The sequence below is a fragment of the Oncorhynchus kisutch genome, linkage group LG8, assembly GCF_002021735.2.
Source record: "Oncorhynchus kisutch isolate 150728-3 linkage group LG8, Okis_V2, whole genome shotgun sequence".
Taxonomy (NCBI): domain Eukaryota; kingdom Metazoa; phylum Chordata; class Actinopteri; order Salmoniformes; family Salmonidae; genus Oncorhynchus; species Oncorhynchus kisutch.
In genome coordinates this window covers 69346129-69363778 of record NC_034181.2, presented here as the reverse complement: position 1 = coordinate 69363778, position 17650 = coordinate 69346129, and the positions used below count along the sequence as shown (strand labels likewise).

General features: G+C 43.8%; 1 pseudogene; it reads right to left on the bottom strand.

The window, feature by feature from the left end:
- Window positions 1-6562: 6562 nt before the first annotated feature.
- Window positions 6563-12067, bottom strand: LOC109879937 (protein FAM92B-like; annotated as a pseudogene).
- Window positions 12068-17650: the final 5583 nt, after the last annotated feature.

Here is a 17650-nt window from a genome sequence, read left to right as displayed (position 1 = left end):
AATGCCTTCAGAAAGTATTTATACCCCTTGACTTATTCCACATTTTGTTGTGTTGAAGCCTGAATTCAAGACAGATTAATAAATGTTTTTGTCACCCATCTACAGCCCATAATGACAAAGTGATTTTTTGTTGTTGTTGAAATTTTAGCAATTGTATTTAAAAATGAAATACATACATATTCTATTTAAATAAGTATTCACACCCCTGAGTCAATACATCTTAGAATCACCTTTAACAGCGACTACAGCTGTGAGTCTTTCTGGGTAAGTCTGTAAGAGCTTTCCACACTTGGTTTCTACAATATTTGCACATTATTATTTTCAGAATTCTTCAAGCTCTATCAAATTGGTTGTCAATCATTGCTAGACATTTATAAGTCTTGACTGAACCCAGTTTTCCTCTAGGACATAGCCTTTGCTTAGTGCCATTCCGTTTACAGTTTTTTCCAACTGCTTACACACAAAATCTTTTCATGTCACACGATTTTTGAAACCTCTCACTCAAAGTGCAAAGCTACACACCAAATATCCAAAACCATAAGCTATTTCTCAGCCTTTGACTCAGTTGCCAATTGCATAAAACACTTTTTTCAAAACACTACACACAATTCTCTACCTAAAACACAAAAATCTAACAGGAAGTGACTTGCCTTCCTTTTCCAAACACAACCAATCAAAATGCTACACTTATTCACCGGGTCACACACACACTCCTCACATGTGCAAACACTAATAGCTTAACTGATCACTAACCAATCACTGCTTTACTGTAGTATAGGCCTATAAATAGGTCAAAGGTCAGAGTACCTGTTTTGAACAATGGATGCCAACAATAGACAGAGAGCAAGAGGAGAGGGGGGAGAAGAGAAGGAAGGAGAGCCATCTCTGATGAGATTAGGGCAACACTTGTTGATCAGGTGATCAACCACGGTTTGACCATGAGAGAGGCTGGACTGGGAGAACAGGTATGCAACTATCTAATGACTATTTTAGCATTACAGTAATGTACTGTAAAATACATATGATTGCATAGTATTGCATAAACATTTGTAACTCTAAGCCATCCATTTACTGCACTGCATTGAATGAATGAGGTTGGTTATCATGCTGTACTAAAAAAATTTGTACATTGTTTACAGTTCCTATGCTGAACACATACTGTGTTTGAATTCTGTACAGAGTGGAAAGGCAAAGACATCATGGAGGACGAGGACGCTTGTTTACAGATGTACAAGAGACTGCAATTATAAATAAGGTTTTGGCCAACAATGCAATTAGGATTTGAGAGATAAGAGCGCATATCTTGAATAATGACACCATACTTAACAACATCGATGCTGTAAGCCTGTCGACCATACAACGCATCCTCCAACGGCACCGAGTGACGATGAAACAACTTTACAATGTGCCATTTGAGAGATACTCTGACAGAGTCAAGAATATGCGACATGACTTTGTAGAGATATGTATGCAACACTACTTCCAGTACTTCAGACATACCATATTTACTCATCTGTATATCGTTTTGTCTGTTACAGAGAGTATTGGAGCTGGATGCCCATGTAATTTGCCATGAATTTATTTATGTGGACGAGGTTGGCTTCAACCTCCCCAAAACCAGGCGCCGCGGAAGAAATGTAATAGGACAGAGGGCAATTACCAATGTCCCTGGACAGCGTGGGGGTAATATAACTATGTGTGCTGCCATCACTCAAAACGGGGTCCTCCATCACAATGCCACACTGGGTCCGTACAACACCGGCCATATCCTCACTTTTCTGGATGCAATTTACACAATGCTTGTCCCTGATCCAGATCAGGAGCCTGCTAGATTTGTGGTTTTATGGGCCAATATTAGTTTTCACTGAGCTGTTCTGGTCCAAAACTGGTTTGCCATCCATCTACAATTTTGTATAGTTTTGTACCTACCCCCATATTCACCTTTTCTAAATCCCATAGAGGAATTATTCTCAGCCTGGCACTGGAAAGTGTATGATCGCCAACCCTATGCCCACATGCCGCTTCTCCAGGCAATGGAGGACGCATGTGGGGATATAGAGGTTGCCTCTGTCCAAGGTTGGATACGCCATGCTAGGAGATACTTCCCTCGATGTTTGGCAAGAGAAAACGTATCTTGTGATGTGGACGAAGTATTGTGGCCAGACCCAGGCCGGAGAAGAGATGAAGCATAGCTTAGCACTGGTGACTGCCCCCCCCCCCCCCCCCGGGACCCCACACACAATTGTGTTCTTTACTGTATTCTAAAGAATATACTTTTGGTTTACATATGTTTATGGTTTTGTTGTATGCTACTGTATACAACAGTAATGTTTGGCCTAATAAATATTTTCAAATCAAATCAAATGTTATTTGCCACATACACATGGTTAGCAGATGTTAATGCGAGTGTAGCGAAATGCTTGTGCTTCTAGTTCCGACAATGCAGTAATAACCAACAAGTAATCTAGCTTTGCATTGGTGTTTACAGTGTACTTGTTACCCCTCTCAGCAGATTACTTTCACTGTAGAACATTGTATTGAAATGTAGATATAAGCCTATGAAAGACCAAAGAGCTTTAGATTTAGAACAACCGTGTTTACATGGTATATCCAAAAATGTACTATTATGAAAGCAGTGTTTGCCATTTGATGCAAATGCTTCATTCTGACATGTGTTTATGGCATTTTGAATGCAGTGTTACATTTTGAAGGAGATGTGAGGCATTTTGTGTGTGCAGTTTTGGAAATTGTGTGTAGAGATTTGAAAAAAAGGAGACAGTTTTGAAAACGTGTGTAAGCAGTTGGAAAAAACTCATTTCTATCCTAAAAAAAACAGTTATTAACGATTACAAGTTTACAGCCACCACTATGCTTGAAAACATGGAGACTCAGTAATGTGTTGTATTAGATTTGCTCCAAACATAACACTTGTATTCAGCACAAAAAGCTTTGCCACGTTTTTTTGCAGTTACTTTAGTGTCTTTTTGCAAACTGGATGCATGTTTTGGAATCTTTTCTTTTCTTCTGTACAGCCGTCCTTCTTTTCACTCTGTCAGAGATGAGGTAGTCATTCAAAATCATGTTAAACACTATTATTGCACACAGAGCGAGTCCATGCAACTTATTACGTGACTTGTTAAGCACGTTTTACTCCTGAACTTATTTAGGCTTGCATAATAAAGGGGTTGAATACTTATTAACTCATTTAATTTCAACTTTATTGATTTGTAAAAATTGCATTGTCTTTGACAATGAGGTATTGTGTGCAGATCAGTGACCCCAAACATCTCAATTTAATCCATTTTAAATTCAGAATGTAACACAACAAAATGTGGAAAAAGTGAAGGGGTGTGAATACTTTCTGAAGGCACTGTATGTTGGGTCTCAGATGCTTAAGCAGTCAGTGGATTGGAGAACATTATAGCCAGGAATGTGTGCCTGAGAGTGGGAGAGAGGAGCAGGCGAGAGCCCTGGTCTCTTGGGCTTAGTCATCAGACACAACATCACTGCCTCTAAATGTCTTCTCTGAACCTCTTTTTCCCACCACAAATAAAGGTGGGAAAACAAGAGGGGGTGAGAGTAGGTAAGAGAAAGAGACTGAAAGAGAGGAAAGTGCAAGAGAGAGAGAGAGAGAAGAGAGAAAGAGAGGAGAGAGAGAGAGAGAGAGTAGAGGGAGAAGGGGAGGGGGTGGAAGAGAACCAATAAAAGCCTCTGTAGGTGTTCCCCTGCTGGGCCATCAGACAGCAGAGCGGTGCCTGGGGAGCTGGGGCTCTGCAACACCTGTTCACCACAGCAGATGTTGTACAGAAGAGGAGAGACACAGAACAGAAACACCGCTCTCTCTCCCTCCCCTTCTCTCTCTCCCTCCGCCTCTCTCTCTCTCCCCCCCTCTCTCTCCCTCCCTCCCTCTCTCTCTCTTTCCGCCCCCCCTCTCTCTCTCCCCCTGCTCTCTCTCCCTCCCCCCCTCTCTCTCCCTCCCTCTCTCCTCTCTCTCTTTCCGCCCCCCCTCTCTCTCTCCCCCTGCTCTCTCTCCCTCCCCCCTCTCTCTCTCCCTCCCTCTCTCCTCTCTCTCTTCCCCCCCCCCCCCTCTCTCTCTCTCTTTCTGCCCCTCTCTCTCTCCTCTCTTTCCCCCTGCCTACTGTGGCTCCATCTGCTCTCTGTTCTCTCCAAATTTAACAAGGCATGTGGGGAAGGCTGTGAAAGGTGGTGACATCACCATAGAGAGAGAACTATGTCCCTGACCACATCACACATCCAACTTCACACTTACTGTACAACACCTGAGCCACCAGATCACTGTAGTTTCCCTGGTCAGTTTCCCCGGTATATGAGCACTTACCAAGCATACTATAAAACCTATTTATGTATTTATTTTTGGTAAACAGTTCACTGCTCATTTGACCTTGATTGGCAGGTAGCCTAGTGGTTAGAGTGTTGGCCAAATAACCAAAAGGTTGCAAGATCAAATCCCTGAGCTGATAAGGTGAAATTCTGTCGTTCTGCCCTCCCACTGTTCCTAGGCTGTCATTGAAAATAAGAATTTGTTCTTCACTGACTTGCCTAGTTAAATAAAAAACTATATTTAAAAAATGGAGAGGCAGTGAACAGTAGGCCATGATGACCATAATAGCAATGCTGCAGAGACACCTCACCTGCTAAAGATGATGTTTAGTCCTCTGATATTCACACTACATGGAGAGATCACACAGACGTCCACAGGCAGGTGTCTTTTACAATCAGAGCACTGTGATTGCACTCTCTCCCTCTCACTGTGGTGACTGAACCCCAGAGGTCCCCAGGTGCATCTCTAATGGCCACAGGGGTGTCACATCTTTGATACCAAGACACATACACACTCAGGTCATACATGAACGGCCACGCACACGCGAACACACACAGATAATCTCCCTCTCTCGCTCTCTCTCGCTAAATGAATGTCACCGTTGCTACGGTAACCTCTTCCATATCCATGAATCTATATTCAGTAAGAGGGTCAATGGAGGGTCATGCTGGCAGCTTAGCTCTCAAACTATCTGGTTATGTATGTGTGTATGTGTCACCTCTCCATCATAAGGAGCAGATGGGATACAGCCTGCACATGTAATGCTACACTTCCAGCCAGTGAGAGTATTATGTGCATGATATTACTTATATGCATAGCCTTGTCAAATTCACAAAATGCAATATTTAGTCCCTAGAAACTCATATGTGAGCTAGAAGTACTTGGGAATGGTCTTTGGCTAGAGATGAATGCTGAGCTTCTGGTTTTGGCTCCGGTGTCTTCATGGGGATTCAGGATGGCTATAGCGTAGTCTGTGTGCAGTGTTATTTCAGCTGGCCTGCCCTAGGGAGGGAACAGACAGATCAGCCAGGAGGATATCTCTGTAATCACACCCAGCACCTGAGCCCAGAGGTTAAGACGGGCTAACTGACTGGCAGACGGGGGCTCCAGATATATCATGGTGCAGAGAGTGACACAACACCACAGCTTTGGTCTAGCTCTTTGCAGAGTACCACTGATCTTAGAACAGTGAGTCTTAATGGTGGTAACTGCAGATCTTTGATCTTTACGAATTTTACATCTGATAACTGTTCTGAGGTATAGCAGAGTGCTGTCAGTGGCAGTAATAATTGAAGTTGCTGTGACAGCATGACTATGTACTTGATAAGTGGCGAATATGCTGTGTCCAGACACAGATGCTTACTTCTGTAGTAATATTGCAACAGTGGCATCAATGTGCTGCGTGATGCCAATTTCCTCCAAAGAATATGATAGAGTGTGTGCATCTCAGAGTGATGCCCAAGATGCACAAAGCTCACGAGGAGGTGCAGGTGATGCCTCTGCCCTGTCCTCATGTGTGTTTGAGTGTTTGCGTTTGAGTATTGCATCAGATATTTCTGGGGGGGATAAGGGGAGGTTTCACCCTGAGCTTATTGACCTGGCATGCTGCTCTGTCACACTGTTGTGAAACAGAGACTCTGAGTTACTGTACTGAACATCTGCAAATGGAAAAACCATTGTCTTCTCCCCCACTTCCTGTTTGACCCTTTAGCTTACAGTGAATAACCTCAACATCACCAAACAGCTGCTCTTTCACATCTGCAGCTCTCTAAACTGATTCCACAGGCAAACTACCCAGGCGACATTGATATCTCAAGCATTAATGTCTGTCATCCAACCAAGCCCAATGATTGGTTGCTTCCAACTGTATTCACCCCCCCAACAGTTTGTCAAGCGTATAACTCCTGTGAGAGAGTCAATCTCAGTCAGCACAGAGGGAAATGAACCTGGGCCATGCTTTATGACAAACTCAACAGCCTGAACAGAACAGAATGCCTGAGTGTGATAAAGAAAGCCATTGGTGAAAGCCAAACAGTGTTATCCTATCTAGCATGTCAGTGGTTTAGCTGCAGTGTGCACAGCAGTAATCCTTCATTGGGCTGGCAGAGTGTGATCCCACTGCCAAGCTGTTATTGCAGTCATCTGAGGAAGCAATATTGTTTCATAGTCAATGGAAGTCAGTAGGCTATTACCAATGAGTTCATTTCCATGGAAACAAGATGATGATGAGAGTTCTCGTTCAGGTTTAATGCAAATGTGTCAATTTATTTGATATGTTTACATTTATATCTAGGAATATCTTCCCTTTCCAACACAACGGAAATAACAACCATTACTGAACATGGATTTGTTTTTCATTATAAAATGTGAACACAATATCACTCCTCAGCTTTACCTCAGATATGACTGATTACAAATGATTGCAGTCTGTCTTAAGTGCCAAATGCCTCCATTGACAAATAATTATTTGCAGAACAACTTACTGCAAACCCTGTATAGGAACACGTCTGCACAGTCATCAACAGATCTATTGCAGTACGGTACATACCCTGACAACAGACACTGACTACATATTCTCATCTGTCAGCAGATCTATATGGATATCTGAATGTGTGTGTACATGTGTGTGAAGAGACGCAGTGTCTTTCTCTCTCTGTTTGTGTGTGTGTGTGTGTGTGTCTTTGTGGGTGCATTTTTGTGTGTACCCCCAATCTATCAGTTCTTCTGTCTGAGTATTTGGGCGTATTGAGAGGCGTAGGATTGCCTGCTCTGCTGAGCCTCTATCTCTGACTCATCCTCCTCCTCTTCATCCTCCTCCTCCTCCTCTACACCCCTCTGGCGCTGTAGGATACTGCTACGGGACTGTAAACAGGAGATGGGTTAAAGACTTGGGACAGTCTTGTAAAGGAAACTAAATATACCTGTCTGTACAAGGACAGTAATGACTGTTAGCCTTATCAGTGTATGTTTCTCTCTTTCATTCATTATTGTGGGGGTCTATTTTTTTGTCTGTAATGCTAGCAGCAGATGCAATCTTACCTTCTTGGCTGATTCAGCAGTGTGTTTGAGGCTGGAGCCCAGGGTGGGACTAGGCTGGTGGGCCATAGAGGAGGGCAGCAGGGTCTGGTTGTCCAGAGGGCCGTCAGACACCCTGATCCTCCCAGTGAACAGCTGTTGAGACCGGGGAGATGATCAGCCCTGTAGCCCCATACCTGGAACTCTCACCTCTCAGTCATGCTGTCCAGGTTCTGGAAGGTGTGTGTGTGTGTCTAACCTCCAGGTCTTTGTCTATGTCCATGCTGTCCAGGTTCTGGAAGGTGTGTGTGTCTAACCTCCAGGTCTTTGTCTATGTCCATGCTGTCCAGGTTCTGGAATGTGTGTGTGTCTAACCTCCAGGTCTTTGTCTATGTCCATGCTGTCCAGGTTCTGGAAGGTGTGTGTGTGTCTAATCTCCAGATCTTTGTCTATGTCCATGCTGTCCAGGTTCTGGAAGGTGTGTGTGTGTCTAACCTCCAGGTCCTTGTCTATGTCCATGCTGTCCAGGTTCTGGAAGGTGTGTGTGTGTCTAACCTCCAGGTCCTTGTCTATGTCCATGCTGTCCAGGTTCTGGAAGGTGTGTGTGTCTAACCTCCAGGTCTTTGTCTATGTCCATGCTGTCCAGGTTCTGGAATGTGTGTGTGTCTAACCTCCAGGTCTTTGTCTATGTCCATACTGTCCAGGTTCTGGAAGGTGTGTGTGTAGACCTCAAGAGCCTTGGCATGGAACACCATCTCCACTGTGATGAAGTCTGTGAAGATCCTCTGGAAGAAGACCTAGTATTATTGTCACTGTAAGAGGATGGACATGCCTGAGTATGACTGGAACACGTGCGAGTGAGTGAGTGTGTGTGTGTTCGTGTGTGTGTTTGTGTATGTTCTGGTTTATTTGTGTATATTTGTGTGTGTGTTCGTGTGTTCATGTGTGTGCGTGCATGTGTCTGTGTTTGTATGTCTGCTCGTGTGTGTGTGTGTGTGTGTGTGTGTGTGTTGTGTTTATGTGTGTGTGTGGTTGAAGACCAACCTTGATGTCCTCCAGTTTCTGTCTCTGGAAGTCACTGATGGTCTCCTCCAGTTGTCTAGTGCTGTGGTGAGCGATGTTGTTCGCCTTCTGAGCATTCACCTCTGCCTGAAAACCAAACAGCAAAGGAATACTACAACTGTACTAGAAGCTTGAAAGAGATATATAAAACAAAATGTAATGACAGCTACCAAAACCTCTGGTGGTCCACCACATAGCAGGATCTCATCAATGGTCAGATATCTGCATTGTTGCAGTGTTGAAGGTGTTGTTGATGTGACAGGGGGAGATTCCAGAGAAATCATGTTACCTGTGACTGAAAACATTGGATAAGGTATTGAAGCATGACTAGAACAGAACATCTACATTTCTAAAACCTCTCAGAGACCAGGTTAGCTGATCTGAACCTGTCACTCAAAGCACCACTCATAGAGTAAATATGGCTGACAAACTGTTTGTCACAGGCAATACGTCGTATTTTTCAATCTTGACATAAGGATTGTTGATGTAAATACTATAATCATGCTGGAATTCTGCCACTCTTGTAAAGTTATATGCAGATATGAATAGACTGGGAGAAAGGATACAATTCTTTGTCTATCAGAGGGATTCTTCTGTTGGAGTCTCCAGTTTCTGCAGCTCTTTCAGCGCTCTGTCCCGATCAGCATTGAACCTCTTCAGATCCACCTGTATGTCAGAGATATGTCCAGTCCATGAAGCTTCAAACACACTGTCTCAGAAGAGACTGCCTATTCATTCACTGCGATTGTTCTGCCGTGAGATGCTGTGAAGAGTGTGTGAAATGACAATGAGACAGAGAGTGAGAGAAAGAGACAAAGATAGTGTGTGTGTGCGTGTGCGTGTGTGTGCGTGTGCGCGTGCGTGTGTGTGTGAGGGAGGAATCTGTATTTTGTCTGGTAATTACTGTATGAAATCTACAGTGTGTTCGTTTCCATGTATGAAGACTTACTCTCTTGTTTTCAACAATATCACCGTAGGCTTTGAGGGGAGTGACGACTTTGGTCTCCAGCCTCTCTACCTGTCAGGGGTAGACACAGTAAACAGACTTTCATCTTCAAAACAACAGCATTTCAAGGTGTGAGAAACAAATTGTTGTGTTTTTGCTGGGTAAAAATGGCTCGAAACCAACACGGTCTTTGCCCACTATATACAGTACTGAGGAACTCCCATAATGCCTTTATTTACTGTTATGATGTTTCATTAACCCTTACACTAACCTAGTAGATGCACCATGGCCACGTCCTCTACCACTAATACCAGCATCGGGGAAGCTACTCTACAAATATAGTTTACCAAGCTACCAATTACTTCACACTGGAGGAAGTTAAACTACACTAAAGCTACCCTTAACTTTTTATGGCTGCAGGGGCAGTATTGAGTAGCTTGGATAAAAAGGTGCCCATTGTAAACGGCCAGCTCCTCAGTCTCAGTTGCTAATATATGCATATTATTATTAGTATTGGATAGAAAACACACTAAAGTTTCCAAAACTGTCAAAATATTGTCTGTGAGTATAACAGAACTGATATTGCAGGCGAAACCCTGAGGAAAATCAAAACAGGAAGTGGCTTCTATTTTGAAAACTCCATGGTCCATAGCCTCCCTTTGCTGGATTTAAAGGGATATGAACCAGATTCCTTTTCCTATCGCTTCCTCAAGGTGTCAACAGTCTTCAGACATAGTTTCAGGCTTTTATTTTGAAAAATGAGCTAGAACATTAACATCGCGTCAAGTGGTCACATGAGTTTTGCTCACGCAACAGAGTTTGGACAGCCATTGTTTTCCCCTCTCCTACTGTGAAAGACATTTGCGGTTGATATATTATGGATTATATATTTTAAAAACAACCTGAGGATTGATTATAAAAAACATTTGACATGTTTCTGTGGACATTATGGAAACTATTTGGAATTTTCGCCTGCGTTGTCGTGACCGCTCTTTCCTGTGGATTTCTGAACATAACGCGACAAACAAACGGAGGTATTTTGGATATAAAAATAATCTTTATGGAACAAACTGAACATTTGTTGTGTAACTGGGAGTCTCATGAGTGAAAACATCCGAAGATCATCAAAGGTAAACGATTAATTAGATTGCTTTTCTGATTTTCGTGACCAAGCTTCCTGATGCTAAGTATACTTAATATTTTGTTGTGCGATCGATAAACTTACACAAACGCTTGGATTGCTTTCGCTGTAAAGCATATTTTCAAAATCTGACACGACAGGTGGATTAACAAAAGGCTAAACTGTGTTTTCCTATATTGCACTTGTGATTTCATGAACATAAATATTTGTAGTAATATTTATTGAATATAGCGCTATGCTATTCAGCGATTGTTGATGACACTTATCCCGATATCGGGATTGCAGCCATAACAAGTTAAGAAGTTTAATTACCTAACGTTTCTTTGAAAAAGTAGTTCACTACATCCAAACTACTTTGTTAGAAATTATCATATCTAAATCTGAAATGTCATAGATTACAAATTGCAATAAAAATCTAATCTAATCAATAACAGACCACTCTGGAGTCAGATTAACAGAATGTGTAATTAAGCCTATACACAAAAAATCTTTTCAAAAAATAAACGAAATTATTGCCTACTTTAGCCATATTTTATTTAATTTTGCAAAAAACGTAGTGTAATTCCAGTAGTTAGCTACACCACTAAATGGGAAAAAATACTTATGAACTACTGAAAACCCTACCAAGAATTTAATTTAGTTCAACTACCACAAAGCTACTGCAAAATGAAATTATATTACTAGTTGAACTAGCCTATATGTAGTTCACTACTCCCCAACAGCCCCTGACCTCTCACCCCTCACTTCAGCCTGGCGGTAGTCCTGCACCATGGCCAGGTCTTCAGCCAGGTTCTTCAGACAGGTACGGAGCTCTGGGTCCTCAGTATTCGAGAAGTCATTGAGCTGTCTGACCAGCATGTCAGCCTGGTCCCTCAGCTTGCCTGTCTTCCTGGTGTAAGAGGCCAGCAGGCTGCAGAACTGACCCAGGTACTTCTCAGCATGGCTCACTGTCAGCTCCATGCTCTTTATCTGTCTGTCTCTGGACAAAAGATGAAGAGTTATGAAGGGTTAGGGGTTTCAGCTAACTATAGACCTCCAGGAAGTTTTAGGGTCGTGTTTGTGATAAACGCTAGATGAGCTAAATAGCAGTACACATCCCTTTAGCATTATTATATCTGTGAGACAGGTGTGTTTCCAAAGGCGCACACATATGAGATAAAGTATTCCCATACATAATCTGGGCCCACTTACCACTTTAGCCGTGGTTTCCACACATAATCGTGGAAAGGCAGTATATAGTGAAACATGACATGGTTAGCTATAGAACTAGTACAGCATCAAATGAAGAATCAACCGATTGGCTAGATGTTGACTATGTAGAGCCGTCTGGTCCATGCTAGCTTTTCCTGCTACAGTACTGTGGTTTATTAAAGCAGTATAGCTAACCAACACAGGTGTTACCAAGTAATAGTGGTACATTAAACCATATATGCATGTAACGAGGGCAACTACCTTGAGAAGATGGTGTTCATGTTGGATTTGCTCAAGCGTCACTTCACCTCACTGTTGAGCTGCGGTATTTGCCTTATTGCCAAGCTCTCGCCTGCCCCGGGTTACGAGCTAGTTGGTTGCTATAGAGACTAGAACACGGAAGAGTGGGGTTTTGGGGTGGAAGGGATGGTTATGGCCACATGGTGGCAGCAGCGTATCATTAGCAACATAAGCCCCGACAGGAGCCGAGACAGGCTTTACAAGGCAGCCTTACAGAAGAATAAAACGTAACCCCATCCCTCAGGTCTATTAAAGAGCGTGGTAAAACTGATGTTTTAAAAACTCACTCTCACCCTTTCTTTCTCTCTTTCTCTCTCTGCTCTCTCTCTCTGACTCACTTGCTCATACGCTTCATCGCACGCACGCACGCTCACGCACACATGGTGCTCTCAGAAGGGATTGTAAGGGGTCCAGCCTGTTAACGAGTGGCTGTAAGAGAAGTGTTGAAGAGAGGCCAGCTCTCAACTCTCTCTGGGAAGAATGTGTTGGCATATACAAGGGGCGCCACTCAAATGGAACTTTAATTCATTTACACAAAAACGCAAACAATTCAAAAAACAGACCTCACTGCTGGCAGCTCACAGCTGTAAAGTGTAACACAGCCTCTTCCTACCTGAGAATAAACGTTTTATTGTATGCTGCACTTAATATAGTGTGTGTGTGGGCGTATGTGTCAGCCAGTGGAGGTGGGCTGTGAATAGGGCTTTGATGTAGCCTGCCAAGTTTCCCCTGTGGACAGCAGCTGTTATGATAAACACGCTGTCTAGTAGCAACAGATCCTCCCAAGATGGTTCCACACCCCCTCCTCTCTCTCTGTCTCTCTCTCTATCTTTCTCTATCTCCATCTCTCTGTCTCTCTTTGTCCTCCCCTCTCTCTCTGTCTTTCTCTCTCTCTCTCTCCCTCCCTCTCTCCGTCTCTCTTTGCCCCCCCCCCCCACCCGCCCCCTCTCTTTCTCTCAACCTCTCCCCTCAGGCTGTAGTTAATGAAGGGAAATGAAAACAATGCCCTTGCCAGTCCAGTAGCAGAGCCATGCCAACCTGAGAGAGACAGACAGAAAGAGAATAGGGGTTGAAAGAGATATAGTGTGAATTAAACTCACAGACAGACAGACAGACAGACAGACAGACAGACAGACAGACAGACAGACAGACAGACAGACAGACAGACAGACAGACAGACAGACAGACAGACAGACAGACAGACAGACAGACAGGACAGACAGACAGACAGACAGACAGACAGACAGACAGACAGACAGACAGACAGACAGACAGACAGACAGACAGACAGACAGACAGACAGACAGACAGACAGACAGACAGACAGACAGACAGACAGACAGACAGACAGACAGACAGACAGACAGACAGACAGACAGACAGACAGACAGACAGACAGACAGACAGACAGACAGACAGACAGACAGACAGACAGACAGACAGACAGACAGACAGACAGACAGACAGACAGACAGACAGACAGACAGACAGACAGACAGACAGACAGACAGACAGACAGACAGACAGACAGACAGACAGACAGACAGACAGACAGACAGACAGACAGACAGACAGACAGACAGACAGACAGACAGACAGACAGACAGACAGACACAGACAGACAGACAGACAGACAGACAGACAGACAGACAGACAGACAGACAGACAGACAGACAGACAGACAGACAGACAGACAGACAGACAGACAGACAGACAGACAGACAGACAGACAGACAGACAGACAGACAGACAGACAGACAGACAGACAGACAGACAGACAGACAGACAGACAGACAGACAGACAGACAGACAGACAGACAGACAGACAGACAGACAGACAGACAGACAGACAGACAGACAGACAGACAGACAGACAGACAGACAGACAGACAGACAGACAGACAGACAGACAGACAGACAGACAGACAGACAGACAGACAGACAGACAGACAGACAGACAGACAGACAGACAGACAGACAGACAGACAGACAGAAGACAGACAGACAGACAGACAGACAGACAGACAGACAGACAGACAGACAGACAGACAGACAGACAGACAGACAGACAGACAGACAGACAGACAGACAGACAGACAGACAGACAGACAGACAGACAGACAGACAGACAGACAGACAGACAGACAGACAGACAGACAGAGACAGACGCACACCAAAGATAATTATCGGATGTCTCTATAAACACCACACAATAGCCACAGGGCTGATGGCTAATTGCGTCCCCCAGAGCAGGTCTATAGGGCTGACAGAGGAAGGAAATCCACATGTCACCCAGAGGCAGAATCAAAGAACAGGGCAGACTCACTTTGCAACACACACTTGCTAACAAAACACAAACACACACACACACAAACACACACACACACACATGCAAAACACACATAGACTGTGGGTTGGAGTTCCAGTCATATTCTTTGAAGCTTCCATTCATTCAGATCTGTATAGATCCTTATATTCTCATCATTAATTCCTATATGGAAAATTACATCACCCCACTTCCTGTTCTGAGGAGCCAGTTTGTCTCATATTGATGTCACAGCCTAGGAGTGTGATTGAGGAGGTGAGACACAGACGAGGAAAACCAGCTAAATGAGTTTTCCCCCAGGCTGTTACTAAAATCACAAGCTCTTGGTACGACAAGCCACAACCACAGGCAGCCTTTTTGACTGAGTCAGAAAACTATTTTATTTCTGTGGGAGTTTGCTGTATGAATATGTTGAACACTATGAGACAGGAACACTATTACTGAATAATATGAGGCAAGGACAGACTCTGACTTAGGTTAACCTGTTGCCTAGTGAAAGGATGCCAACGTTAGTGGGGTCTACCTGTTGATGAATGTCATTGGACCAATCACTGTGTGTATATCTGGGCATGACTCTAACTATACAGGGTTACCTCCTACATTATTAGAAAGAAAGACACTATCTAGATTCTAAAAGGGTTCTTTGGCTGTCCACAACCCTTTGAATAACCCTTTTTGGTTCCAGGTAGACCCCTTTCTACAGAGAGTTCTACATGAAACCCAAATGGGTTCTACCTGGAACCAAAAAGGGTTATCCTGTGGGGACAGCCAAAGAACCCTTTTGAGTGTAGTCTGGCCCTGGCCTAGCTGACATAGAGGTGTACATAGATATTTTTTTATTTCCCTCTACTCTGGATGTGCTGGCCCACGGGCGCCAGTGTGTGTGTTCCACAGCCAGTTCAGTGGAAAGGTCTGGGATGTAACCCAGGACAGAGTCTCCCGTTGTGAGGGGGTTTTCTCTGTTCACCAGCAAGGGCTGACCCCTCTCTCATACCTGTGATTAATGCCAGAGCACACACCTCATAGGCAGTGTCAACAAACAGCCTGTGTGTGTGTGTGTGTGTGTGTGTGTGTGTGTGTGTGTGTGTGTGTGTGTGTGTGTGTGTCTGTGTGTTGTGACTGGGTGGAGGAGGGTTGGTTCATTCAATAGAGAGATGCATTAAATTATGCCCTGTAGTGTAGAGTTATACAGTTTACAGTGTAGAGTTATACAGTTTACAGTGTAGAGTTAGAAGGTTTACAGTGTAGCGTTAGAAGGTTTCCAGTGTAGAGTTATACAGTTTCCAGTGTAGAGTTATACAGTTTACAGTGTAGCGTTAGAAGGTTTCCAGTGTAGAGTTATACAGTTTCCATTGTAGAGTTATAAAGTTTACAGTGTAGAGTTAGAAGGTTTACAGTGTAGAGTTAGAAGGTTTACAGTGTAGAGTTATAAAGTTTACAGTGTAGAGTTATACATTTTACAGTGTAGAGTTAGAAGGTTTACAGTGTAGAGTTAGAAGGTTTACAGTGTAGAGTTAGAAGGTTTACAGTGTAGAGTTATAAAGTTTACAGTGTAGAGTTATACATTTTACAGTGTAGAGTTAGAAGGTTTACAGTGTAGAGTTAGAAGGTTTACAGTGTAGAGTTAGAAGGTTTACAGTGTAGAGTTGTAAAGTTTACAGTGTAGAGTTAGAAGGTTTACAGTGTAGAGTTAGAAGGTTTACAGTGTAGAGTTATACAGTTTACAGTGTAGAGTTATACAGTTTACAGTGTAGAGTTAGAAGGTTTACAGTGTACAGTTATACAGTTTACAGTGTAGAGTTAGAAGGTTTACAATGGGGATATATAAGAGTATAAATGTCTCCTAGGTGGTAGGAGAGAGACATACTGTAACTGTGTGGGACATTACATTAGCCCACCTTTGCCCCTTCCCTTCCACCTTTTCCCCTGTCCCACTGCCCCTCCCTCCCCACTGCCCCGTCCCTCCCCAATTTTGCCCCCTCCCTCCCACTGCCCCTCCCTCCCCACTGCCCCTTCCCTGTCCAATTTTCCCCCTCCCTACAACTGCCCCTCCCTCCTCACTGCCACTTCCCTCCCCAATTTTCCCCCTCCCTCCCCAATTTGCCCCTTCCTTCCCTCCCCCACCCTTGTCCCCTCAGTCATCAGTCGTTGAGCAGATCCATCAGTCTGACTGTGTCCTCACTAGTGGAGCCAGTAGTGGAGTAAAGAACTGATCGTTGTGATGAATGGGAGAGAGAACGCTATGTGACACTTATTTTCCTTTCTCCCCAAAAAATCTTTCAACCAAAATATTAAACCTGGATGGGATGAGGGGTGAGAGGGGATGTTAGGGGTGGCTGGGACTCTGAGTTGACCCTCACACTGCCCTTCCAAGGATAAGGACACACATGCCTCCTAGTGAGAAACAGTGGGAATAAAGGAAGAGTAAAGGAAGCCTTCTTATGACAGGTATTGTGTTGTAATGTGTGTGTGTGTGTGTGTGTGCGCTTTCATGTGTGTGTCAGTGCGCTCGTGTGTATGTACATGTGTATGCCTGTTGCTGTGTAAATATAACAGAGAGCTGGGTTTGGGCCAGTATGCGTGAGAATCCAGGTACAGACATAACTCACCATGTCAGTGTTGTGTAGTAAAAACAGCAGAAAAGCTGAAGAATTTACGCTGGTCCGAGATCAGTAAAAGTATAAACCGCATTAGTGTCTTGAGTTAGTGCTGAACAATAGGAATGTGGACCAGAGTGGAGTCTGGTCTGGGTGAAAACGTAACAGTTTATGACAGGCCTGACCACAACTGACCTATTATGTTACCAGAGACTGAGAGAAACAGGCAGAAAGAGAGAAAGAGAGAAAACTAGAAGGAAAGTCAGAGGAGAGACATAGAGTACATGTTTTGTGTTTTTAAATGTGTGCGGGAGTGTGTACACGTGTGTGTGTGTATCAGGGTACAGTATATCTCTGAGTGTTTCTGTGTCTGTGAGACATCTTGATATGACAATGTGTAGAATACATGTGTGTTAGATAGATAGAGAAGGAGGTAGATCTGTCTATGACCGCACATTCTCAGAGAAGGTGACGGAGGGTTCAGAAGTAACCATGGCCACCAGTGTAAACAAAAAGAACAACAGACAAACAAACAACCATAAAAACATGAACATCCAAACCTAACTCCTCATTAACACTTCATTAGTGGCTGAGATACGGGAAAGAGAGGAGAGGAAAGAGAGGAGGGAAGAAGTAGGAGGACAGAGCAACGAGAAGGGAGAAGGAGGGAAGAAGTAGGAGGACAGGGCAACGAGAAGGGAGAAGGAGGGAAGAAGTAGGAGGACAGGGC